Source organism: Triturus cristatus, chromosome 9 (assembly GCF_964204655.1).
Source record: "Triturus cristatus chromosome 9, aTriCri1.1, whole genome shotgun sequence".
Lineage (NCBI taxonomy): Eukaryota > Metazoa > Chordata > Amphibia > Caudata > Salamandridae > Triturus > Triturus cristatus.
Genome location: NC_140592.1, coordinates 160,377,937 through 160,403,595, shown reverse-complemented (window position 1 = coordinate 160,403,595; position 25,659 = coordinate 160,377,937). Strand labels below are relative to the sequence as shown.

Sequence of the window (25,659 nt, the reverse complement as noted above, 5' to 3'; positions counted from 1 at the left end):
CCTATACAGCCTCTCAACACAGTCACTAACTCACCTATACAAGCAATCACACAACCACTTACATATCCATTCACACATCCACGAATAAAAAACAAGTTTTTTATTCTATCATGGAAGGGACTACCAACTAGAGGAAAGGCAAGTAGCCCTGTCAAAACTGGGGAATATAGACCTTCACAGACTCAGGAGACCCAAAGTTAGGATGTAGCCTATTTCATACGACCAAATAGGAAAACTCCAAACCTCGCAGGTGACTATCGCCAGCACTAAGGACACACTGTACGATCAGAGAAACAATGAAAAAAAGTAAGATAAGTTATGAAAACCCTCCACCAAAACAGTAAAGAGACAATAAAATGTATCTAAATATCTATTTGCAGAAAACCTTTATTTTGAAATTGAGCCATAAAACATATCTTTTCATGATATTGTTTCATGATCATAACATTGCAAGCAAAACAGAAAATCAAAGTGTAGACAGCATCTGTATTGTCCAATCAGTTGTGTTCAGACCAGTGGTAGCAGAGTTCAACCGATCAATCCAACAGCATTCAAAGAGTGTCAAGGTTTGGAAAATAGTCATAATTTTTTCAGCTCTGCAAACCTGTTCGATTACCGAACATTTGATTTATTGTCCCAAATTGCCCATTTGTTCCTAATGTTCCTCTAAGGGTACAGTTGTAATGCCACAGCATATTTGACTTAGATGTTGTAAAATCGTGCAACGTATTTGTTGGCCCATCATCCCAATATAAATCTTGCCACAAGGACATCAAGTAGCATAAATAACATTTTGAGAATGACAGTTAGTATGACATGTCAAAGGTACATTTACGTTCTTTAGTGTCACATCTCAAGTCACAAACACTACACATCCTGCATTTAAAGTGTCCGTGTATAGGGGTCATTCCTAAATACTGGGACATCTGGTTGCTCGGCCTAGAGTCACAAAGTTGTGATGTCTTCACTAAATGATCTTTTAGGTTCCTACCGGTCTTTAGAGAACATAGGTACATTCAAATCACATTCCACAGATTTTAGATTGTTCCAGTTAGACAACATCAACTTTTTAATTTGGTCGCTCACATGTGTAAATTGAATAACAAACGTCAATCGTGATTGGGACTCTCTGTTCTTAGGTGCTAGCAGGATGTTCAGATGAGAGTATCAAGTTATTTGTTGTGCCCTACTGAGGAGGGGTTTTGGATACCCTTTTTCCAATAGGCAAGAGATAAGAATTTCCAATTCCTGATAAAAAATCATACCATTAAACTATGTCTTGCGTAGAAACCTGCAACACAGCCAAAGTTTGATCTACATAAAACATGGTTGTCTTTTCATTTTGTAAGCACTTTCATTCGACAATACTATACGGTTTTCTCATTTTTGTCATTGCTATGTACCGCGGTATACCGCAAAAGTACCATGGTCCAATTCATCACTGATATTTTGTGCCTTATTATATAAAAACTGCCACATAGATTTTCATGAAATACCAAAAAGATCCTTTCCAGACCATAATCTATGTTCCTGGCAAAAATCATGAAATCCGTTTAGCCGGTTTGCTGCTATGGCTATGGCTGTCTAAAAAGTCTAGGGAAGACGCATTGGTGGAAAAATGTGTTTTGAGACCACCCTTTTTTCTTTGCACCCCCTTAACTAATCACCATGAAACTTTTCAGAATTATCCAATGTAGAAAATGGAATAGGTCTGCAAAGGTTTGTGGAGATTCATCAAATGGTGGCAAGGTTATTAGCAAGCAAAAATGAGAGGAATTCCTATCTCTGGGAACCCTAACTGTAATTACAGAGTGGCTATAGTCACTCTGTAATATATATATATAATGTTACAGGGACATTATTAGTTATGCTCAGGTTTCACTTATTTAAAATCAGTGAAATTTAGCACTTATAGCTGAGCTAACTATAACTAGTGCCCCCGCAATGCACTGCTTATGACCTCGCATATGACATCACTCATGACATGGTCAGTGACATTGCTGATGACATCAGTCATAAAATCTCAAATGACATCACTGATGACATCATCTGGGGACTGTGAGTTTTTAAAACATTGATGAGTGTTAAATATAGATAGCAAGGTGTATTGGTGAATCAGTGGGTGTATCAGTGCCTGTATGGATGATTCAGTGGGTGGTGACTCACTGTATTTGTGAGTGATTAGGTGTCTCGGTGAGTGACAGGTTGTGTGAATGTCTGTCTCAGTCTGTCAGTTGGTGTCTAAGTGGTTGTATGGGTGTGTGGGTATGTGAGTGGCGGTATTGGTGAATGATTGGTTGTCTGATTACCTGTATGATTGTCTGAGTGGCTGTGTGGGCAGGTTAGGAAGTGTGTGACTGCCTGTATGGATGAGTGCGTGGGTGAGTCAGTGGCTGTATGGGTTAGTGAGTGTGTGTGTGATGGGTTGTATGGGTGAGTGAGTGTTTGTATGGCTGTGTGGGTGAATAAGTGGATGTGTCAGTGATATATGGGTGAGTAACTGGGTATGTGAAAGGCAGTATAGGTGAGTTGATATATGTGTGTCTGTATGGGTGAGTGAGTGAATGTGAGAGTGGCTGTATGGGTGAGTGTGTTCTTGTGTCAGTTACTGTATAGGTGAGAGTATGTGTTCATATCTGTATGAGTAAAGGTGAGTGGGTGGGTGTGTATCTTTATGGGTGAGTAAGTGTCTGTGTGATTGACTGTATGGGAGAATGACTAGGTGTGTGAGTTGCTCTATGGGTGACTGTCTCAGTGTGTGAGTGGCTATATAGGTGTATGAGTGGATATGTCCGTGGCTGTATTAGCAACTGAATGGGTGTCTGAGGGACTGGATGGGTTAGTGAGTGGATGTGTGTGTAGAGCTATGAATCAGTGAGTGCGTCAGTACTGGTATGGGTCTGTGAATGGGTTTGTGAATGGTTGAGTGGGTGTCTGAAAGGTTCTATGGGGTGGGTGTGTCAGTGGTTCTGTGGATGATGTCATCAGTGATATCATTTGAGATATCATCAGTGATGTCATCAGTGATGCCACTGCCATGTCATTAGTGATGTAATATGTGAGGTCATAAGCAGTGCATTGTGGAGGGCGCAAATTATAGTTAGCTCAGCTAACTAGAACTGCTGAATTTAATTGGTTCTGTATGAGTGAAACCTGAGCCTAACTCTAACATCCCTGTAACCTTTGGCTTTTTCAGTGAATTTCTCAGCTTTTTTTTATTTTATTTCCTAACAATAACATCCCTGTAACGGTTGGAATTTCAGTGAATTTCTATGTTTTTTTAAGTAGTAATGGGGTTTGCACAGTGGAGGAGGAAGGGGGCAGGGTCTCCGAAGACCTCTTAGCAATCTCATTATGTGGGACATACTAGAGGTAACAGGAGGGGTTGTTCGCTACCAGGGAACCTCAGTAGCAAAGGGGAGGTGTGTTTGCAGAGTGGTAAAGAAAGGGGGTGGGGATGATGGAGCAAGGTCTCGTAGAAAAGAGAATTGCTTGGAAATAATCCACTAGTTTAACTCATTAACAAGTTATCAATAAAGTTTTGTGAAAAACAATATGCACCACATGAACACGCGGGTCAGCGAAGCTTGCGTATGTATGTACTAACAAGGATAAGATTGAAAAAGGACTAATATCGCTTTAGACGAGAAATCTGTTTTGCGCATGCGTCAATTACATCTACGTAGGATGACGAACTAATGCTTGGAGGCAAATTAAAAGACACACAATTGATGGACGGAATGCAGAACAAATCAAAACATTCACCCCCAGTCAAGAGATCTGGGTTAAATCCATCATTCTTTTGCTCACCATGCCACCCCAGTTTAGACCTGCCTATATGCAAATCAGTCTTGACCCTGTGCCTCATGGGAACAGTCCAGCGCGAACTGCCAAGCCAGGTCCTCCCTGGACTGGAAACAAGCATCCTAGGACCAGTTTCGGGGTTTCATCCCTCTTCAGAAAAGGATAGCTTGATTCCAGTGGCACAGTGAGCCCAAGACTCACGTCTGAGCATACCTGGCGCACTTAGGGTGAGAAAGCAAAAGACACACAATTGATGGACGGAATGCAGAACAAATCAAGACATTCACCCCCAGTCAAGAGATCTGAGTTAAATCCATCATTCTTTTGCTCACCATGCCACCCCAGTTTAGACCTGGCTATATGCAAATCAGTCTTGACCCTGTGCCTCATGGGAACAGTCCAGCCCGAACTGCCAAGCCAGGTCCTCCCTGGACCGGAAACAAGCATCCTAGGCAACTTCTGGCGCACGAGCAGAAGCATTTAAAATGAAGTCTTTGAGGCTCACGTGCATGGCACCTGCTTAGCTGAAATAAAAACAAGCTATTTTTACTAATGCTTAAGTGGGGAAGAGTATTAATAAATAAAATGGGATAGAGTAGAGGTGGGTGGTATACAGTGTAACACTTTATTTGTGAAATTAATATTTGTCTTTCTGACTTTATCATAAGTGTGTATTTGGGCCTCTCTCGCATAACCGAATTGAGCTGAGTAACGTGAAGTCTGCGCATGCCCTCTGAGTGAAGCCATGAAGGCCGTGACAGAGCAGTTGAAAAGGAGCAAAGATCGAGCGCTACAACGTGGGAACAGGATGGTGCAGAGTTCAACAATGAAGAGTCGTATTCATAATGAAATAAAATTGTTGCTATGTGGATACATTACGTGGATGGGAATAACATTTATGAATAAAAATTAAGGGGATGGGTTTGCAAACAATAGTTGAACTGATTTTAGTGACATTTAAGCATGGCGTGATGAAGATCACCCCCTTGCCTGACCAATCAAATTTCGTATTTTACGATATTGAAACTTTAGTGGGTGGAACATGGAGAAACAAAAGGTATTATTAAAATAGCTTTAGTTAGTTAGTTAGCTGTTGCTGGTACAGTTGCTGGGGGAGATGCAGTGTCGTGCTGGGACAAATGCTGGGAGATGTTAGAGTTGCTGATGAAGAGCCGATTGTAGAATCTGAAGCAGAACTTTCTATCCTAATATAATTGGGTTAGATCAGAAGATTACGGAAGAATCTTGAGGAGTAAGAGAGTGTCAGAGAGGGGCGCAGCGCAATCGTCAGTATTCTAGAGGTCAACTGTCCTATGCTGATTCTTCTCCTGAAGTCTTTGTCTCCTGACCTATCCCAGAGGACCCTTACCAGCCCTTTGGCCAGGGGGTTGGTCTTCCACACCATCCTTGGTAATTATAATTTTTTGTTATTTGCTGATGTTTTTTTTCCTCTCTGTCCTCTCTCTTTCTGAGCATTGATTATTGTATGAGTCCGATGTAAATGCTTGGTGTTTATGAATTGAATTTTCTCTCCTATGAATGTTGGTGACTGCACTGTATTTTGAGATGGTTCACATACATTTAATTTAGATTTAAACTTTACTGAGACTGTGGTTATTTACTTCCTAAATGAATGAATAGTTAGAGATATGTTAATTATCACCATCAACTAGTTCAACTAATGGTCCATTGACCAGAGGAAAAACTTTTTGATCAGTGAAGGGTTAGTTAGAGATGAACAGAGGTACCGAAAAATTAATCCTGAATATTGTGAAATCTATAAACTTGACTCCAGCGGCTTACTCAAATGTGAGTTTATGGGCCCAGGTGAGTATATGGTAGTGGAGTATCTGTTGTTGGTATACTGCTGGATCGGGCCACAAAGACCTCTTAGCAATTCCACAGTGTGGGACTTACTGAAGGTAACACGGGGGCAACTACACCTCCTATTACCTCCAGTAAGTCCCACACAGCCACGCCCCCTTTCGCCACCACTCTGCAAAAGTGCCTTCTGGTGCACTGGTGGTTGGGGGATGAAGTCCTCTTGGCTCCAGAGCGTCTTTTGGGACCAACAAGCACTCCTGTTACCTTCAGTAAGGCCCACACAGCAGAATTGCTGAGAGGTAGTGGGAGGCAATGCCCCCTTTCTCCACCACTCTGCAAATACGTCTCCTGGCATACTGCTGGCTAGGGAGGAGGTCCCCTTGCCTCCAGAGGGTCCTTAGGGGCCATCAAACCCTCCTGTTACCTCCAATAAGGCCCACGAGGCGATACTGCTAAGAGGTCTTTGGAGGCCACGCCCACTTCCTCAACCACTCTGCAAACGAGCCTCCTGGTGCACTGATAGTTGGGGGATGAAGTCACCTTGGCTTCAGAGAGTCATTAGGGGCCATCTACCCCTCCTGTTACCTATAGTAATTCCCACAAAGGTGGATTGCTAAGAGGTTGGTGGAGGCCATGCCCCCTTTTCCCACCACTCTGCAAATGCACCTCCTGGTGCACTACTTGTTGGGGGAAGAAGTCCACTTTAGTTCTGAGGTCTTTAGGGAAATGCTTGGGAAAAGAGGTGGGGCCTTCGGCATCGTGCCGGTAGAGTTTTTTTTTTTTATTATTATAATGGAAGGGGGGCCGTGTGGCCCCCTTCCTTTGGCCATATTTCGCCACGGGCCCTCATCCCCTGGGGCCAGGTTTGTTAGAAAGGGGAGGGGGGAACGGCGGCACCCCTCCCAGGACCGATTACGGCCCGAGGGCCCCATCCCTAGGGGCCCAGCATTTCTTTTTCAAATGTCTTTGTTATTAATAAAGGAAGTTGACCGCGTGGTCCCCCCTTCCCTGGGCTGATTTAATCCTGGGGACCCCATCCACGGGGCCTGCCTTTTATTTTTCATTATTTTTTTTTAAAACAAGGAAGGGGGCTGTGCAGCCCCCCCACCCCCCCCGTGGGCTGATTTTCCACCATGGGACTCCACCCCTCTGGGCCTGGTCACACTACTGGGTATCCATGGCACCCAGTTGCTCATGGTGGGGACCGCGGGGAAGCCTGAAGGCCCCCACGGTCCATGCCGGCTCCCTGCATCCTTCGGGAGTCGGCATTGCTTTTGGACAGAGGGAGCTACTAATATGGAGCTACTTTCAACAAGCAAGAGCACGGGCACCCCAGGACATTGATGTAGCCAGCTGTTCAGGGGGTGGCGGTCCCCAGGACCATGTTGGCTCCAGAAGGGGGGCCCTCCTCCATTACAGCATACAGCCCCTGAAGGTGGTGGTGTCCGGGGCTAGGGGGGCCACAACATATATGTGGGGGTCAGGGTATTCCTGTCCCCCTTTTTTAACTTTTTTTGTGGGACTTGGTTCAAATGAGTCCCAAGATGGCTGCCAACACTTCCTGGTTGAAGTGTTGGCAACCCATCAAATTTCAGTAGGGTCGCAGAAGGCTGTTGGGCTCCGAGATATCTAAATTTTTTAAATATGTATGTTTATGATTATTTGTAGCCCTGAAGAAGTCCGTAAGGACGAAACGCGTTGGCTACGCATATTTTAAGAAGAATATTGAATAAAGAACTTTTAAACGGAACCTGCTGATTGGACTCACTCTTGTTGGAATTTACTTATTGTATTATATATAATTTCTATGGTGTGCTGGATCATATTTTCTTTGTGTATAACTGAATTGGAGATTTAGAGGTATTGAATCTCAGATCCTTAGCACCCTAAACTAGCCTGAAAAACTCTTGACTAACTTTAATAATAGGTGCAGATAAAATTGCCTCATACCTCTTCCTTTGTGTTTGATCAGTTAAATGTAATCAGTGATTACATCAATTACGTCATTTATCATTTCATGAGTGATGTAATATGTGAGGTTACAAGCAGTGCATGATGGGGGCACAAGTTAGTTAACCGAAGTTTAACTAGCATTTTGCAAAGGTTTTAATGTTAGCTCATGTCTCATTCCAAAACCTAACTAGTCACTTTTATTTCAGTGAAATTTTGTTCTTTTAACATAATTTAAGGTTTTAGCACCTACCTTAACTAGAACACCACTTTAAATGTTGTTTTTCTCAGTGACTATAAACATATATTTGTCTACCAAAATGTTACCAATTTCAACTTAGAGAACTCTTAAGTAACTGAAAAGATGGGTAGGTAACTGAACAGATGTGGAAAGGGTATGGTTTACTTATGCAGACGTCTCTCTCTTTAACTATTTTAAGGCTCTTTAAAAATACATTATGCCTCAAATTAATAAACACCCATACCTTCCCTCACCTTTGAACCTGCTGGTTAAATGCCTACATTAATGTCTGAATGCTCATTTACTCCAGCCTGCTACTTAGCAAAGGTTTTATATTCAACAGCTCCTATTGCAACAAAATGGCACTCGGGAGTACCTCATTTTTGTCTGGAAGACTAAAATGTTAGTCCTCTAGATTTCCATTAGAACTCTGTGATAACATTGCAGTTGATCACTAGGGAATTAACGGACAGACTGCTGCTGGTGTTGGAAGTACCTGTTTCGCCCTGCATGTCAGAAAATGTTACTGAAATGGATGAGTAAGATATTTGAGAACTCATAGAATATTAGTCCTCAATTCAGCTTTCTAGAGCACTAATCATATGATAAAAAACTCCCTTTTGTCTTAAATTTATAATGTTAGCACTCTAGTTGCTCATTAGAAGTCTGTGGTGAAGCTGCAGTTGATCAGTAGGGAGTTAACTAACAGACTGCTGCTAGTGTTTACAGTACTTGTTTCAGTCGGAATGTTTCATGCAAATGGATGTCTCATTTAAAATGTGTCCTGATTTTAGCTTTCCAGAGCGCCTAATAATAATTTCTATGACAGAATTAAGCCCCTCATTTTGCTCATTTCCATAGGAAATTCTTAAAGTTAACAGATTTGATTCCATCAAGATGGTGTTCAGTTGTGCCACACTTGTGTCATTAATCCAGAATGTTAGTGCTCCAGTTGTTCATTAGACCACTGTGGGAATCTTCAATAGAACACTGGTGAATCTAGTGACAGGCTGTTGCTAGTACGTGTTTTACACAGAATATAAGAATTTGTCACATGGCTGAGGAAGTTAGTATGAACTTTTGTGCTCTCTTTTTAGCTTTGGGAGCATTTTCCAGATCCTCTACGAGAACATCATGAGAGAAAACACTTTTCTCTCCAATGTGGTTCATCTAATCACAGCACAGGTTCAGCATTCTACACAGGGTAAAATCACCTGAAAACTCACCAGAACTCCTAAAATGAGTATAACACCACCGGCAAATGATTTATACTGTCACTAGAAACTTAGCAGATGTGCTTCCTTTTTGGGACCCTAAAAACAGCCTTTCACTACAATGCATTTCAATAGGGACCATGACCCAAAGTCCTGTAACTGGTGCCACAACATGTGGTCTGTGTTGTGGCTAGGCAATTAAGGCTGGTCTCCTTGCAACCCTCCATATGCCCTTGAAGGTCAAGGTGTGCTCATCCCATCCTCTTATATACGTTTGGACTCATTTTCAGGGCATAGGGACCATGTCTCTGAGTACTGTATTGGTAGCCATAACTATGATGTATGTTGCAGCAGTCAATCAGGATTAATTTGTCCATTTAAGGTGGTCAATCAGAGCCTATCTGAAAACATAAAATCCAGATATACCTAACTTTATAATCCCTTTATGCCCAACCTGTGCCCCTCTTTAAATGCCAATCTCTCAAAACTGTCATTTTTTCTTAATTGGAGAGCAAATTTTCCTATGTGAATTGGAAATTAAACGTTTGGGACCCTACCCTTTTTTTCTTGGCTTACTCTTGATGGATCTGTATGAAATTTTCCATGATAGAGCTGAGGGGGATGAACTTTTCTTCGGACAGTTTCATAAGGAATCATCAAATGGCACCAAAGTTATTAGCGAAACAAAAACATTCCCCCTATGGAAACTCTGACCTTATCTAGAACTGCACAGTATATATAGTTTCACCTGGGTGCCAATTTTCTACGCTGGAGATGCAGGATACATGGGAACCAGACAGTTACTATATGTACCATCATGTTGCCTTGAAAAACTATTTTACCCACATTTGGTTTTACAGAAGCGCATTTATTTATTGACACGATATGGCTTTTGTATGGTTAAATAAATGCACTTTTGTCCACTGGGTGCAGGTAAGGTTTTTGCAAGGCAACATAATGGTATATCTATCAAAAAGGAACCTGGGGAAAAATGAGGATAAGAGTAAGTCAACAGAGACACTTTTTCAGACTAGCTCCAATTGCAGTTTCAGTCCGTCTCAGAACCACCTCTTACAATGCACAATAGTTTTAGGAAATTGTCCCTTTTAGAGATATCCAAGTAATATGCAAGACAAACAGTTCATGAAATTACCTTCCCCTTCACTTCTAAGAGAAAGGCAATAATGAGCCCAGGTTTCTGAGTAGAGACTTTTTTAGCAGGAGAAGCATCTGTCTGATGTTGTCAAGACTAGATCGAGCAAGATGCCAAAGACTCGGTGAGGGAAAATTATTCTTTCTGCATTGTCACCCTCATTTTTGCTGAATTGTTTTGCTAGGTTTTAGACTCTGCACACTGGGGCACAGCTGTCCAGTGCCCAATGTATGTACTGTGATCCCTAAAACATGTAGAAATTGGCTAATCCCGGATTGGAGTATTTAACTCTCCTGTAAGGCCATAGTATATGATGTAGAATCTGCACCCATGGCATGCAAAGTTAAATGTCACTCATGGATTGCACCACTTATTATGCCAGCCTTTTATGTAACAAGAAAAACATGGCGTCAGGCCTTCCATTGTAGCCTGACTGTTGCAGTTTAAATCTGCAGTGTGACATGTTAAAATATTTTTTGACAGGTAAAAACCTCCCTTTTAATTATTAGTAAGTCATCCTTATGTAGGCCTTGTAGTCCACAAGGTAGCTTACAAGGTAAAGTGCATGAAATTTAAAAAGTGGGACATATCGAAAATGTATTTAATTAACATGTCACTATACTGCCAAGGCCGTAACGGCTATTATCACTGTGGCAGGCCTTGCTACACCTACGTAGAAAATAAGGGTGTAGATTAAAATACTAATTCCTTATCTCCGGAATGGTTGCAACTAGAAAAACGCCTATTTTTAATAAACATCACAAATCCAATTCAATGGTGAAGTTGGATTTTAATAAATATTAAGGAAAAGTAACTTTTATAAAATGTTACATTTTGCCTGGCTTAAGTTCCTGGACGCTAATTTCCATTAACTCTCCAGATTCTCCCAGCCTGTACCGGGGATGAATAAGGTGTGGATGAGATGTGAAGTTACTCCCAGGAGATACACAATTGGTCAAGGTGATTAGCGGGTTGATATGAATGAGCAGACATGACTCTTCTGAGCTCAACAGAATATGCAGGGTGGGATATGGGGTATTCTGTTGATTCCACACCTGATACTCACCTGAACTGCAGGCAGTTCCACTAGGGTGATGCTGCACAACCCACGCCCATAGAGAATAATTCTCTGCCCAGATGTTGAGAACTACTAGGGCTGGCAATTGATCCCAGGGGGGTGGATATTGGGACAGAAAGACACACACTGCAGGTATTCATATTCTAGGGTTCTTTCCAGGCAAACTGGAATGAATGGGTCAACTTTTGTCAAGTAATCCTTCTAGGTTGTATCTGTTCAGTCTAACTGTAATGAAGAACACAAGAATTAGTAATGATCTCTTCATTCACATACCCTTTCTAAATACTTCTGTTACATATGTCTCTAAACATACACCTTCTGAATGTACCCGACTCACAACAACAGTATTCTGAATAACATGGGTGTTAGGGTACTCTTCTTGATAATCCTCAAGAATGTCCAAGGTGGGCTTGATTCAATGTTTTTTAGTTTGCACCAGACTGTAAGTCTTTAGTTTGTACAATGGCCGTTGCAATCAAATTAGTCTCTTATCTCAGTAAGCTCCATAAAATATAGGATTACTGGGAAGCCTTCAACCTGTTATGATGCTTTTATTACGTGAAAGCGCTTAAGTAGTTTTACTGTAGGCGGCAGTGCCTCACGTGTACTTAAAACAGATTAGATCTTATTTGTCCTTGTTTACTTTCCAGGGTTGAAGAGTGCCAGTTGCCGGGACCAAAGACTCCAACTCTGAAGTCTCAGATAAGTGCTCTTGTGGTTTTGTAGGTTCTTGGTGAGGGCTCGCAGAAACACTTCACTTTAAGGAAGGCGAGGCCAAATGAAGCCTTATGCATGGGGTGCATTATTTATAGCCATGGCCCAAAGATGGCCACTGGGCTACATGATGTGCTGACGTCTCACAAGAATATGCGGGGTCTAGTGCACATGCTGGCAACAACGGTCAGTCACACAGAAGCATGCAAAATGAGGGAATGAGTGAGTATCTTCTGTGCAGCATTAAATAAAAGGCAGTTAGGCGACAGCAGTTGGGCAAGCGGACAAGGAGCAATATGGGAGACCTGGATAAGCTCAAGAAGTGAGTGGAGGCTGCAGGGAGAAACCAGGATGTGGGGGCCAGCAGGGACTTTTTTGGTCAAACAAAAAGTACAATAAACGCACAGAGTGTGGGCATGAGCCGAAAGTGCAAAACCTACAGGTCTGTTGAGCCACAGGTAAAATGTTGTTGCACTTGAAAGGGAGAGAACAGGGTTCCAGGACAATTCTTGTGTATACCCTGTCTGGTTGCTGAAGAATCCTTATGACCTGGCAGTCTTTTGTCTTTGGGTTTATTGTGAGAACAGTGCCTTCTTCAAATTGGATTTTGGTGTTCGTTGTGTGGAAATTTGTGATTACCATAGTCCGCTGCCCTACACATTCCCTTTTGAGCCCAAGTTTAGTATGGCTGAAGACCGTTGCCATCTTGGATTTTCCCAGGCACATTGTATTTTTGTAAAGCAAATAGGAACTACTGAAAGCGTAAGAAGGCCATTACATGGGAACCCTTACTCCATTGGTCAGAAAGAGACTCTATGGGATGTCTTAGAGTGCCCCCCCAACAGGTTGGTGAACCTGACAAAGCAGATCCTCACCCAGCCTTCCTCTGAACCCTGTTGGGTTTGTGGAACGATACCAGGTGGACTGAACTTGCTGCACTTGGCCTCTGTGATCTTTGAGAAGACCTGGTGAGTTAAGACTCCCTTCCACATCATATCCAAAGATAGAAAGATCTCCAAGGATCATAAGGATGATCTCCTGCGTGGCTCCAGGAACATAAAGAAGACTTTTGTGTGAAGAATACCAGCAGACTGTTAGTAACTGAAAATGGGCTGGACTTTGCTGTTGCCCTCTGCCTGTCACCCGAGAGTCTCTAAATGTTTCCTCTGAGGTCCTGGAAGTGTATCCCTATGGTTGTCTGGGCACCAAAATAAGTCTGAGATCTTTTTCAAAACTTTTGCTCCAGAGCTTCAAGGGCACAGACCGCAAACAGTATCCAAAAGGCAATTCCATTGCATCAGAATGAATTCAGGTTTGTCCCGTGTGGAGAAGAGTGTTTCCTCAAAAAAATGTCAAAGACCCTTTTACAGATTGAGACTTAGAAACTTTTTTTTCTAAACTCACTATTTCCAGGTCCTTGGAAGGCCAGTCCACTTAGTGTATATGACCCACGCTCCACTGTGGTTGGCCTTAAATCACACTTAGGCCCTGGTCTACTGAGCACGTTGTTACCATTGGTGCTTTTAGTTTTTTGGAATTATTTTCACTTAACTCTTTTTTTAAGGTCTCTGTTTCCCTTTACTATTTTTTTGTTGGTTTTGCGTCATTTTGCTTATTATTTTTTTTTCTATTATGTATAAATTGGAGTGGGATTTTGATTGTGTTGTGTTTTTGACTTTTTAACTCTTTTGATACTTCTAAATGCTTTACACATTTTCGTTTTAAGTTAAGCTTGTCTGCTCTGTGCCATAGCCTCCAGAGGTTGAGCTCAGGGTTAAATTATTGAAACATTTGACTGGTTAGCTGGAACTAACAGGATAGTGACTTAAATATTGTTGGTGGACACCAATCCACCCCAACTAATAAACCACTTTCTCACACTTGGTAAGAGCATTCAGTGAAAGAGTAAAAAGCTGTCTCTCTGGAACAGCAGAGACAAGTAACAAGGAAAACACAGAAATCCAATATGTGAAGGAAACTAAGTGGAAAAGAGGATCGAGAAGGAGAACCACAAAAAGTGCAGGCTGGGTGACAAACTATATATCAGACCAAAAAGCTGGAAACAATGGGAAGTTTCCATGCATCTTCTAAATATATATGAGGTGCGTATATTCGGACTCCACCTTCCTTGTCCTGAAAGTCCTGCTTCTGACCCAGACGTGTAATGCTTAGTATTGTTACTACTCTTACAATTTAAATGTTCACATTCTCTACAAGTTCTATGATTGGCTGCTCTTGAATTAAGACCTAAACCCCCTCTAAGACTTAACAGCATGTAATAAGAAACGCTAATATATAGCAGTGATAGATATATATATCTCCTTTATTGTTTGGATTCCCTTTGTACATGGAAGAATCAGGAACGGACTCCAATTTTGCTGGTGCAAATAAGTTTATTAACTCATTGTTCCGCCATGACGCGTTTCGGCCTCAGCAGGTCTTGATCACGTATATATCATATATATATATAATTTAAGAAACAAAGGTGGTTGCTACAAAAAGTGAATAGGTGATGTTGCAGTCCTCAATTGATTATCATGTGCACATGGGTGAAGGAAAAAAGCACATGGTTAAAAGAATGCAGTGGCTGCATAGAGGCTTTTCATTTCCCTACTGACTCCCTCTTCTTAGGATTATTGTACGTGTGAGCTAAAGCTCAATGATTTGTTAATGTTTCAACACAGATTGCATCAGTTGAAGGTGTCATCATTGGGAGAGTAAGATTAAAAAAGTAACAACCTTATGGAAGTATAAAAGCAAACAATATAACTAATATAGCAAGGCCAAACAACTCATTGAATCAATCAACAGGACAGAAATTGTCCTAGTTTCAGACATCCCATGGTTAGTGGAAATGCAAGGTAAGTTTCATAGTCCAGGTTAGTGGGAGAGTCTCTAAAGAGATGAACACAACAAACACCATAACTTTGGCCAACAGCCATACTCCAAACATGAATTTGCCAAGCACATAGAATCAAACTGTTAGACCTGGCATCTTTTGGTGTGGTTCCCCTGTCTTTTTGCTTCTGACCTTTTGTTTTTGATTGTGTGCTGAACTAAATTTTTGCTGGTTTTATCACTCTGGGCACTTTTCCACTGCTGACCAGTGCTAAAGTGCATGTGCTGTGTCTAAAATGTAGTGGTATTTGGTTTCTCCATAATTAGCATATTTGATTTACTGATAAGTTCCTAGTACAGTGCACCACATGTGCCCAGGGCCTGTAAATCAAATACTACTAGTGGGCCTGCAACACTGATTGTGCCACCCACATGTGTAGCCCTTCAAACTTGACTCGGGCCAGCCACTGCAGAGCCTGTCTGTGCAGTTTAAACTGCCATGTCAACCTGGCAAGTTCACCTACTTGCAAGGCCCAACCCTTCCCATTTACTAGATATAAGGCACACCTAAGGTAGATGTTAGACCTGGCACCATTGACGTGGGTCTCCCTTCCATATTTCGCTGTTGTCTCCTCTGGTTTTGCTGGTGATAGATGCTCTGGGCGTTGTGCCACTGCCATTCAGTGCCTCAGCACGAATGCTCCCTGTGTAAAGATGACATGTGAATTGGTATATCCATGATTGGCTTATTTGGTTTACCTCTTAGTCCCTAGTAGAGTGGCCTGTGTGTGCCCAGGGCTGGTAAACCAAATGCTGCTGGTGGGCCTGCAGCGCTGGTTTGCGCCACCCACAGAAGCAGCTTGTAAAGTGTGTCTCAGACCTGCCACTGCAGTGTCTTCATGCAGTCTAGAACTGCCAACTTGGCTGTGAGGTGCACCCACTTCCCAGCCCCTGAACCTTCCCTTGGCATCATGTAAGCCACCCCTGTGGTAGGGTGCATTGTATGTGTAAGGTAGGACATGCTCTGATGTGTGTAGCATGTCCTGGAAGTGAATTACACCCAATTTCGTTTATCACTACTGTAAGGCTACCTGTTCTCCATAGGCCAGAATAGGAGGTTTGGCTATTACATTCTATAGTCCTAACTGACCCACAGAACATGGTAGAAAAACGAATTTAGTATGCCTGAGCTCAGAATATTAAAATACATCTTTTAGTGAAGTTTATTTTTAATTCTGTGTTTGAAAATGCCACCTTTAGAAAGTAGGTATGTTCTTGCCTAAGCCTTCCAGTGGGCTCTGCTTTTATGTGTATTGGCTGTCTGGTTTTGGAGGGACAGGGCAGGCTGAGTCATGCCTGGGTTGAATAGAGAGATCTACATTGGAGTATGGGGAGGGGTAGCTCCTGGACCTGAATAGGGCTGTGCCTGACAAGGTGAATGCTGACTCCACCTCCCACTGTGTGTCTGATGGCAGACCCCCTCTTTCTGAAAGGAAGGCTGCAGCCTGGTAAACAAAGTGCTCCAGGGCTGGGCAGAACTGGTTCTGGCTGGGTTCAGTGACTTGTAGCTTCTAAGAACAAAGACTTTTGGGGTATAAATATCTGTGCTGAAACCCCTACAATTTGCATTGCTCCTGGACAACAAGAAGAACCTCTGTTCCTGTAACTGAAGGAATCTGCAGGAGAAGGACTGTCCTTGTGCTTGTGTGCTGTTTCTTGGACTGGCCTGCAGTGGTTACTACTGGACTTGGAAGAAGAGGAAAAGGACTTTGAAGGAACTTTTATTTTTGCTACAGCAATCACCCAAGGGCTAGAAGAGAGCTAGCTTCCTGCAGGAGTCTCGGGCACATCAGACTCCAGCACCAGCCTCCTGCAAGGAAACTCGTCGCTCTGCTGCCGTCGAGTGCTCGCTACCGGAGATCATCGCATCACCTGTCTGCGGGCTGTCAAACGCTCGCAAACCCGAAGATTATTGCATTGCATGTTTGCGGGCCTGAAAGTGCTCGCTAACCCAAGATCATCGCATCACCTGTCTGCGGGCTGCCAAATGCTCGCTAACCCGAAGATTATTACATTGCATGTTTACGGGCCTCAAAACGCTCGCTAACCAAAGATCATCGCATCGAGTTCATCGCTTCACGACATCGCAGAGCAGACGCCGAGTGTTCACCATTTTCATCGCATCGCATCCGGATCGTCTCTTCCTCGCAGAGTGCCATTTTCTTTCATCGCAACAAGATCGCACACGCAACAGGCTCGGCGCATCATCCTCCCTTCGCGGCAAGGATTTTATCGCATCACCGGCTTAGCGTGCAGAAGTTTGTCGCTTTGTCCTGCCCACAAACCAGCGCATCATCCTCACTTAAGGCAAGGATTCAATGCATCGCTGGTTAGCGTAAGGAAAATCATCGCTACAACTCCTTAGCGACATTTTTGTTGCTTTGCTACAGAATCCAGGTATCTTGTGAGTACAAGGGTCGCAGAGACCACTGCCTTGAACTGAACTCGTCTTTGCACACTTTGAACTATTTTTGCAGCATTTTAAGAGTAAACCTATTTTCTAGTACTGTGGCTTTTTACTGTTATTGGTCTTGTGTTAAGTCTATATATAAAGATAATTATTTTTCATAACTACTTTTGTGGTGTCCCTTTGTAGGGTTCTTCACTGTGTTACTGTGTATGGTCATAAATGCTTCACATACTGCCTCTGAGATAAGCCCAAATGCTCATGCTACGTTACCACAGGGTTGAGCAGGGGTTATCAAAGGGTGTAGCCCGCTTACTCTGACTTAGGAAGAAGGGTCCCTACTTGGACAGTGGCCAGCCATTGCCAACTAGAGACCCCCATTTCTAACAGTAGGCTCTAGGTAGCGCCATGGGCAGGGTGCAGTATATTGAAAAGGTAGAGCATATACTTTGGGGTTTTAAATGTCATGGTAGTGGAAAACTGCTGAATTAGTAGTTGTTCACTACAGCTAGGCCTATCTGTCCCATAGGTTATTATTCGGGCTGCCTTGTAACACTTTACAAGTGTATCTTCCGATTAGGAAGAGATAGAAAATTGGGGTTTGGTGTCTCTGGAGTCACAATTTACAAACACATCTTTTAGTGAAGTTGGTTTTTAAATTGCAGGTCTGCGAATGCCACTTTTAGAAAGTTGGCATTCTCTTACTTTAACCATTCTGTGCTTCTGTCTGCCCCTAAAATACACGTCTGGCTCAAGGTGACAGCTTAGTGAATTTACCTTAGACTGTAACACAGAAAGGGAGCTGAGGTGTACCCTGCATATTCTGATGGCCCATCACCAGGCTGATGGGTCTTCCTGAGCTAGAGTGGTTGGAGGAGTTGACACTTGTACCTGAATACGGCTGAGCCTGTCCCCACACAAATAACTGCCTACCCACCTGTAGTGTGCCTGGAGCCAGGGCAAAGAAGGACAGGGTCTTGTGCACTATAAAGACCTTCCTTCGAAGTCTCCCTACTTCAAAGGCTAATATGGGTATAAGTACTGGACCTCTGACACCATATACTCAGAACACTTCTGGATTGAGGATTTTCTGCCAGGAAGAAGAGCTGTTGAGCTGCCAGGAGGGACTGCCACGTTGCTGCTTGCTTTGCTGTGTTGGTCTGTTGCTTCTTGCCTGGGAGTGAGAGGACTGGACTTCACTCTCTGCATCCTGCTTCCTAAGGTTCTCTAAGAGCTTGACTGAGATTGCCTTCTGTTGCTGAAGTCTCAGGGACATCAAAGACTTCACCTACATCTTGCAACCAGCGCCTGGGCTCCTCTGCTGGGAATCCTGACCTGCTAAGTGGTGCCAAAACATGTCCTGTACCCTTGGATGTGAATTTTGGTGCAGTTAACAAAAAATCGATGCCGAAGCGTCAGTGGGAAACAGTCGCTTTTCTGTGAAATCGACACTTTGCTGCTGCCTGCAACGAAGCAGTCTACACCGCACATCAGGTGTGCAGCTCAATGACAGTGACTTCAATGCAGCTTCGAACTTGCCGCATCGCCTCCAAAAAACTGCTGCAGCATGAGTCTCGACACCACACCACCGACGTCTGTGGTGCCCTGTCCTGACTTCGACACATCCACAGTCCTGTGTGACTCCTGATCGATGCAAGGCCTTGGGCCCAGCGGTTCAACTACGACAACGAGAAATCGACACACCACGCTCTCAAAAATGATGCTGCATCTGGAACCGAGGTCTTATGCCCGCAACCGATGCATCATCTTATCTGTTGATCGCGTCTTCCCGGAGCAGCCAGAGCTTCAACGACCCTGCACCGCCTTAAGGAACCGACGCCTCACCTCCACCCGCGACACCTCACCTCTACTGAGCAACACTGTGTCCTTAGTTTCCGATATCATGCTTTTAGCTTACACAGCCACCAAGGTACTGAAGCACAACCAGATGGCCCCAGTGGGAACTATAGACTTCTAATCACTGCATTTTTTATTTAATCTTTAAAATGTATATCTTGACATGTGTATGTTGGATTTTTGTTGTTTTGTTCTTGTTTCACTCAGATAAATATTGGCTATTTTTCTGAAACGGGTGTGGAGTACTTTTGTGGTGTTTTCAGTGTGTGTGTGGTGTGTGTGTGTGTACTTCACGCATTGCCTCTTTACTTCAGCCTTACTGCTCTGTGCCAACCTACCAGAGGGTGAGCACAGGTAAACTTGTAGTGTGTACTACTACACGTACCCTGATTAGGGTGAGGGTCCATACTTGAACAGGGTGCATACCTCTGCCAGCCAAAGACCCCATTTCTAACCAAACCTAAGAGCTATTAGGAGAACAACACGGTGGGTAGCAGAAGTCATGTCCCCTATTGTGCATGTTGATAAAGATAACTAGTGAATTTCAGTGGTTTTGGGCATTTGAGCCAGAGCTATAACTCAGTTTGTTAGTGTCTTTTTTAGTAAATTGATATATAGTCAAAATATACAAGCTAACCTTATTATTTCATTTAATGAACAGTTTGTTACTGCTCACAACCTAACAGCAGCAAATATGTGAAGGTAGAGTGTTGTCATATTCACTGTGGTGCTTACAATATCTGATATGCATTATTTCATTTAAACTGCCTTAAACGCAGGCAACACTACTGTTCCCTACAAATAATCTATTTCTGCCCTTCTTCATGTGTCAAATTTGTTGTCAATAACATATAAATGATGGTACAGTATCTGCCACACCTAGCGTTGGGCCGATCTGAGACTTATCTGGCCCCTTTTCACCAGATGGATCTAGTCTTACTTTTAGCAATATATTAGATATGTAACACTGATAAATTGTCGCTTTCCTCACATTTGGCAGGTAAATGATCATAAATACTTTCAAAGATGTAAAGGGAAGTTTTGGGTATGTGCTCTGAAATTTTGAATTTCGCTTGTACAACCTTGGAGTGTGAATCTCTTTCCTGTTGAAAAGGGCACATTCAGCCATGTCACTGTGGACAAGGCTTAGTTGCACGTGTTTAGCTCTAGTCAAAAGCTGGCTGTCCCCTGCTGCACATCTGTTGTTGGCCATCGGCACATCTGGAGCCTTTGCCATATCTCTATATTGCTGTGCCATGTTTTCTTCCCCTGGTCAACCCAACCAGTTCCTAGGACAGAATATTCAGTATTAGATTATTTTCCCCATCAATGTGTCTGTACTTGTAAGTCCTTTACAGCAGTTGTGCCCCCCTGCTGATCGTTGATGTTTTGAGCTATAAACTAGTAAAACAAGCATTGGCAAACACAAAAGTTCGGACCTTGACAGGCTTGTGCTGGTCATTACTTTCAAATTGAAAGCATATGTCACAACAATAAGGGAAAATTAAATCTACTGCCCCCTTAACATGTCCACCTTAATCCTTACAAGCAAATTTAAAAAAAAACATTTCAGTGATGTGGCTGTTTCACTAGTGATGTTTCCTGCCTTCCAGCTACCCTGTGCAATGTTATAGTATTATTGTTCGTGACAGAGACAAGAATAAACCACAGCCTAACGAAGCACTCACATCTCCGGCAGACACAATGTTACAATGCCACACAACACTATATAACAGCAGCCTAAATATGCGGGTAACAATAAATCCCCAACTAATTAGTCAACAATGTGCAGGCAAAATAAATAGCCGGTATTGTATTAAAGGAAAATCTAAAAAGCAGACTTTGAACTGGCTTTGACACTGAAGAAAGGGGAACTATTTGAAGGCGGGTGTGAGCGCTGTGCGCTGACCATGCAGTCACTCAAAGCCAAGGGAGCCAATGGGAGAAGTGAGCTGACCGCTGCCTCGTGCTGAATGCTGTGGTGGGAGGAAACAAAATATGAATGACAGTTTACCTAGCCAAAGGATGAAGCTTGCTGAGCAAAAGCCCCCCTAAGCATGTATTAGTTTTTGGGAACACAATAGTAAGCTGTTTATAAGTAGACATAAAAACAGCGCGATGAAGTCACATTAAAACGAACAGGCGAACCCTGAGCCTTCAATCACAGACAGACACGCAACATGTAAGAAAACACACCAACATGCTCAGTGAGCTGAAGGGCTTGAGCAGTTAGCATGTGGAGAAACTTTAGGGATGGGTAACACCCAAAGGTTGTGCCATCATGCCCACGGTGGACTTCGACAAATAAACGTAGGTGGAAAGGTATGAAAAAACCGTTTATAAACGCACGACGATAAGCTCAATTTGCGTTTTAAGGTAAAATCAGAGGAGCAGGTTGGCCGCTGTGTATATCCACGGCGCGTGTGACGCACACTCCCACTACAGACTACTCAAATACGCAGCGTTTGTGACAAACCTCCCGCATTCTGGATTTTAAAAGTTGACAAATGCCAACCACCGCTTTTGTCATGTTTTTGCGGCGACAAAAGTCATACTTGAGTTTTGTTTGATTGAAATGTTATCATTTAACCTTAAATGGACGATAGATGCCCTGCTTTGAACGGAAACTGCAGCAGGGTGGGTAAGGTGGTTTGGCACTGAAGGATTGCCGGGCTGGCTCCTTTCACCCCGTCAGGGTTCAGCCAACAGGAACCCCCGAGTCATCTGGGCGGGGTGGGGTACATTCGGCTGATCCCAGGATGTCTGCAGCATGCCTGCCTTTTGTTCCCCATCACACGCCTCTGGGCAGTCTGTAATTAGCAGGAAGCCGCCGCGCAGACTGTGATTACCAGCCCCACTGATGGCAGCCAACCCCGGCCAGCCCTGCCAGGCTTTATAGCCCTGCATTGTCCTGGGCCAATACAGCGGGCACTAAAAAGCAGCAATCGCCCGACTCCTACGCCTTCGTTGCCTGTCCTTTCTGCAGCAATTAGCATTTTATGCACCCGCGACAACTGTCTGTTCTTGGGCATTGCCACCTCTCCTGGGAATGTCCTCCTAACGCAATCTCCATGCCCTGTGGGGGTGTCTCCCCCCCAGAGGACTCCTGCACCCAAGCATCTTTACTTTTAAAGTTTTAACTGCCTTAATGGTTGCTGGCGGAATATCCAGTTCGCCAGTTGCGAATGGTTTATATTTGCTACGACCGCTGGTATACGTTTTTTTAATCATCAGGTGAATTGCAATTCATAGTTACAGTTGATTGCTGGTTCAATTTGTGTAATGTAAGGATTGCTGATCAGCTGTTTTTTTTATTTTATATGTAGAAATTCAATTTTCCCCCCAATGGTCATATAGAGTCCAATGCACATTCCGCACCTGGATGAAGACAAAAACACTAGTAACTGGTCAACTGGAAATTCCTCCATTGCTGGCCTATCTAGTTAGCTTGTTCTCTGTTAAATGAACCTTCAAGGGAAATGTTTTTAAAACTGGTCTTACATCCCCACCACACGTCATCAAGCATTTGAACGCTAGGAACTCGTTCTTAGTGATTTTTAAAGAGGCAGGCGTGGGTGTAAAGAACTGAAGTTGGTGGCCCCATTAAAGATAACTAAGCTGCCCTCCCATGTTTTACGGCTCCGTGTGGCTTTCTACCAGAGACAGAGGTGCGGCCATGCCCTCGCCCCCGGCAACAGTTTCCCAAACGATGTCATTGAAATGCCACGGTCAGCAAACGCCATAAACGCGCGCTTTATGTGGCGTGAGTTTGCCTTTCACAGAATGCACCGATGCCACCTGGGGTGTGAACGGCGCCGAGGTGTTTGAGGGACGGTTCCCACGTCTACTCTCTCGGGCGGGTCCCTGCCCACCTCTGGGGGGAAGCGTCGCCAAGTGCACCCCGCGCTTTTACCTGGCGTGCCCAGTGGGGTTAGGGGTACGTCGTTTTCTGACGTGCAGGGTGGGATTGCCGGGCCGGCACGTCCTTTACGTGTGGTGGGCTACCGGCACGTCGTTTACCTACGGTGAGGTTCTCTGCAGCGACGGTGTGGTTACCGGCACGTCATTTACCTCGGGTGAGTTACCTGGCAGTCGTTTACCAATTGTGCCTGGTGGTGTTACCAGCACGTCGTTCGTTTACCTGGTGTGAGGTTATCGGTACGTCGTTTACCTTCGGTGAGGTTATCGGCTCGTCCTTTACTGAAGTGCCTGGTGGTGTTACCTGCACCTCGTTTATTGACGTGCAGTGTGCAGGTATCGGCAAATTCTTTACATGTGGTGGATTACGGGCACGCCGCTTACCTGGGCTGCCTGGTGGGGTTACGTCTTTTACCCGGTGTTACAGGCACTCGAACCCTGACGTGTCTGGCGGGATTACCGTGAGGTGGGCAAAAGTAGCAGGAGAAAAGGGACGCCCTTTTTTGTAATTTTACCTATATCTACATTTCCCACTAAAAACTAAACCTTAACACAATGACATAATTGTCTCGAGCAAATACACGAAAACGGAATAATAAAGGCGGTTCTTCAACAGAACTCGTGTGTATTATGGTCTGATTCAATGTGTACAAAACTAAGTTATTCGTGTAAAGGGTCAAACTTTCGACAAAAAAATGGGCAAAAAAAAGTCAACCGCAGAGGTGGTGTAGTGAATACTCACGCGTATATTACGTAATATTTATCCTAAATTAAAATGTTGTGTAATGACGTTTTATAATCTAAACTGCAATTTTGAATAGAAAACAGCTCAACAATATGGGCAACAGGGGACACTTTTGTTAACGACATTCACTATAACACGACTCGCCGTATAAACGCAATTACGATGCAAAGAGGCGATCGGAGATGCGTCGAGGCTCATTTGCGTGAAACTGCGGACGGGAGGAATTTAGTGCCAGTTGAATGTGTGCAAACATGCGCACCGAGGCACGCAATGTGCGTTTGGCATAGTAGTGACGCAATTGGAACGCTAGTGAATGTTTTTTCCCGCCAACGCTTGACCTCCTAAAGTGGTTGTCTATCGCGATAGACATCGGAGATTCCGTGTAATAATGGTGAAAGGTGAAACGCCGCGTCCTAGTTTTGAACCTGAGGCATGCTACACACATGTCCTTTTTTCGGCTTTGTGAGGGTATCGACAGTCAGTCCGTCCATTTGGGCTTGTGTGTCGTTGGGGGTTCTAAAAAACATAAGACGAAATATTCCGGTGTAATGTGAGAGATACACAGCATTATGACCAGGATGGGTTATCTTTTAGAGTTTATGTCAGTCGTTTTAGATGTGATTATTATTTTTTTTTAAATTACATTTTAGAAGGGCAGCTTAAAAGGTGTTGGAAGGCCGCCCCATCTTTTCCCATTGTCACATTTTGTCTCCGTAAAACTGTATGAAAGCGTTAATTATATTTTTTATTTACTTATTTTATTACGGTATAGGAATTACATTTTCCCTCTAGATGTAGCGCACACGTCACCCGTGGAACACGGGATCAAGTTGAAGCAACATTTATAATGCAGCAGCAGTATGGAGTTTGGGTCCTGTTTAAAACAGACCACAGAAAACCGCTCAGTGGGCAGCGAGGCATGGCATATGCACTAACAGTCCAGTGGGCAGCGAGGCATGGCATATGCACTAACAGTTCAGTGGGCAGCGAGGCATGGCATATGCACTAACAGTCCAGTGGGCAGCGAGGCATGGCATATGTACCTGGGCTAGGCAGCACACCGCACAGTGCTTTCCTCTGTCAGAGATATATTTGCATAGTGTGTACAAAAAGGTTCATGCGTCTCAATCGGTTCGCACCGAATTACAAGATGTGAGAGGCAGTTGCAATACCCGGATGAGATTTACGACCCCAGGGTTGCAGGGTCAGCAATGTAACCACGAGGCACGGATTCCCTTCCATATTCCCAGGTGGCGTCCATTTTTAGGAAAGGCACGTGGAGTAGGTTTGGGACGCCATAGACGATCCATCCGCCACTCATCTCTCGAAAGATATCAGCCACGTCACCATCCCTGCATACTATACCTAAGTATGCGCTCATTTAGCACATCACCCTCCCTACATGAGTATACTTGAACGGGTGGCAAGTACGTTTGTTTTCTTTTGCAGTTTTGTATAGCGCTAACTCGAGCCGAATGTATTGGAGCGCTTTACATGAGCACAAGTTACATTACAGGAGGACACTGTCATTTTTTTTTGTAGGCATGGGGAGATTGAGCGATTTTCCCAGAATCACAGGATGGTGAGCCTACGCCGAGACTCCAAACTAGTTCCCAAATCGGCAGCTCTGGCCTCAGTCACCCCTTGAATATATAACGTGCTCCTTGTGTTTGTGTTATGCTAATTGAACACCAGTACACATAGTAAAAAAACACATGCAGCTACTTGCATAGGGCCCGGCGCATTTTAGTGGGGACGAGTTTATGGTGCGTTTAAAGTGTCTGGGGGCTCAGCTTACGTTTCCTGCTCCTTGGACACTTTGGAAGTTTGGCTGCCAGTTCCTCTGAAGGTATGTG

The 25,659-nt window shown here is 43.7% G+C and overlaps 1 protein-coding gene across 1 annotated transcript in view; it reads left to right on the top strand.

Moving 5' to 3' along the window:
* The first annotated feature begins 23,079 nt into the window (after nt 1-23,079).
* WNT5A (Wnt family member 5A) overlaps nt 23,080-25,659 on the top strand; it is a 72,592-nt gene continuing 70,012 nt past the window's right edge. The window contains exon 1 of the mRNA XM_085624644.1: nt 23,080-23,216. The gene's annotated coding sequence lies outside the window, so the exon portion shown is untranslated. The remainder of the gene's footprint in view (nt 23,217-25,659) is intronic.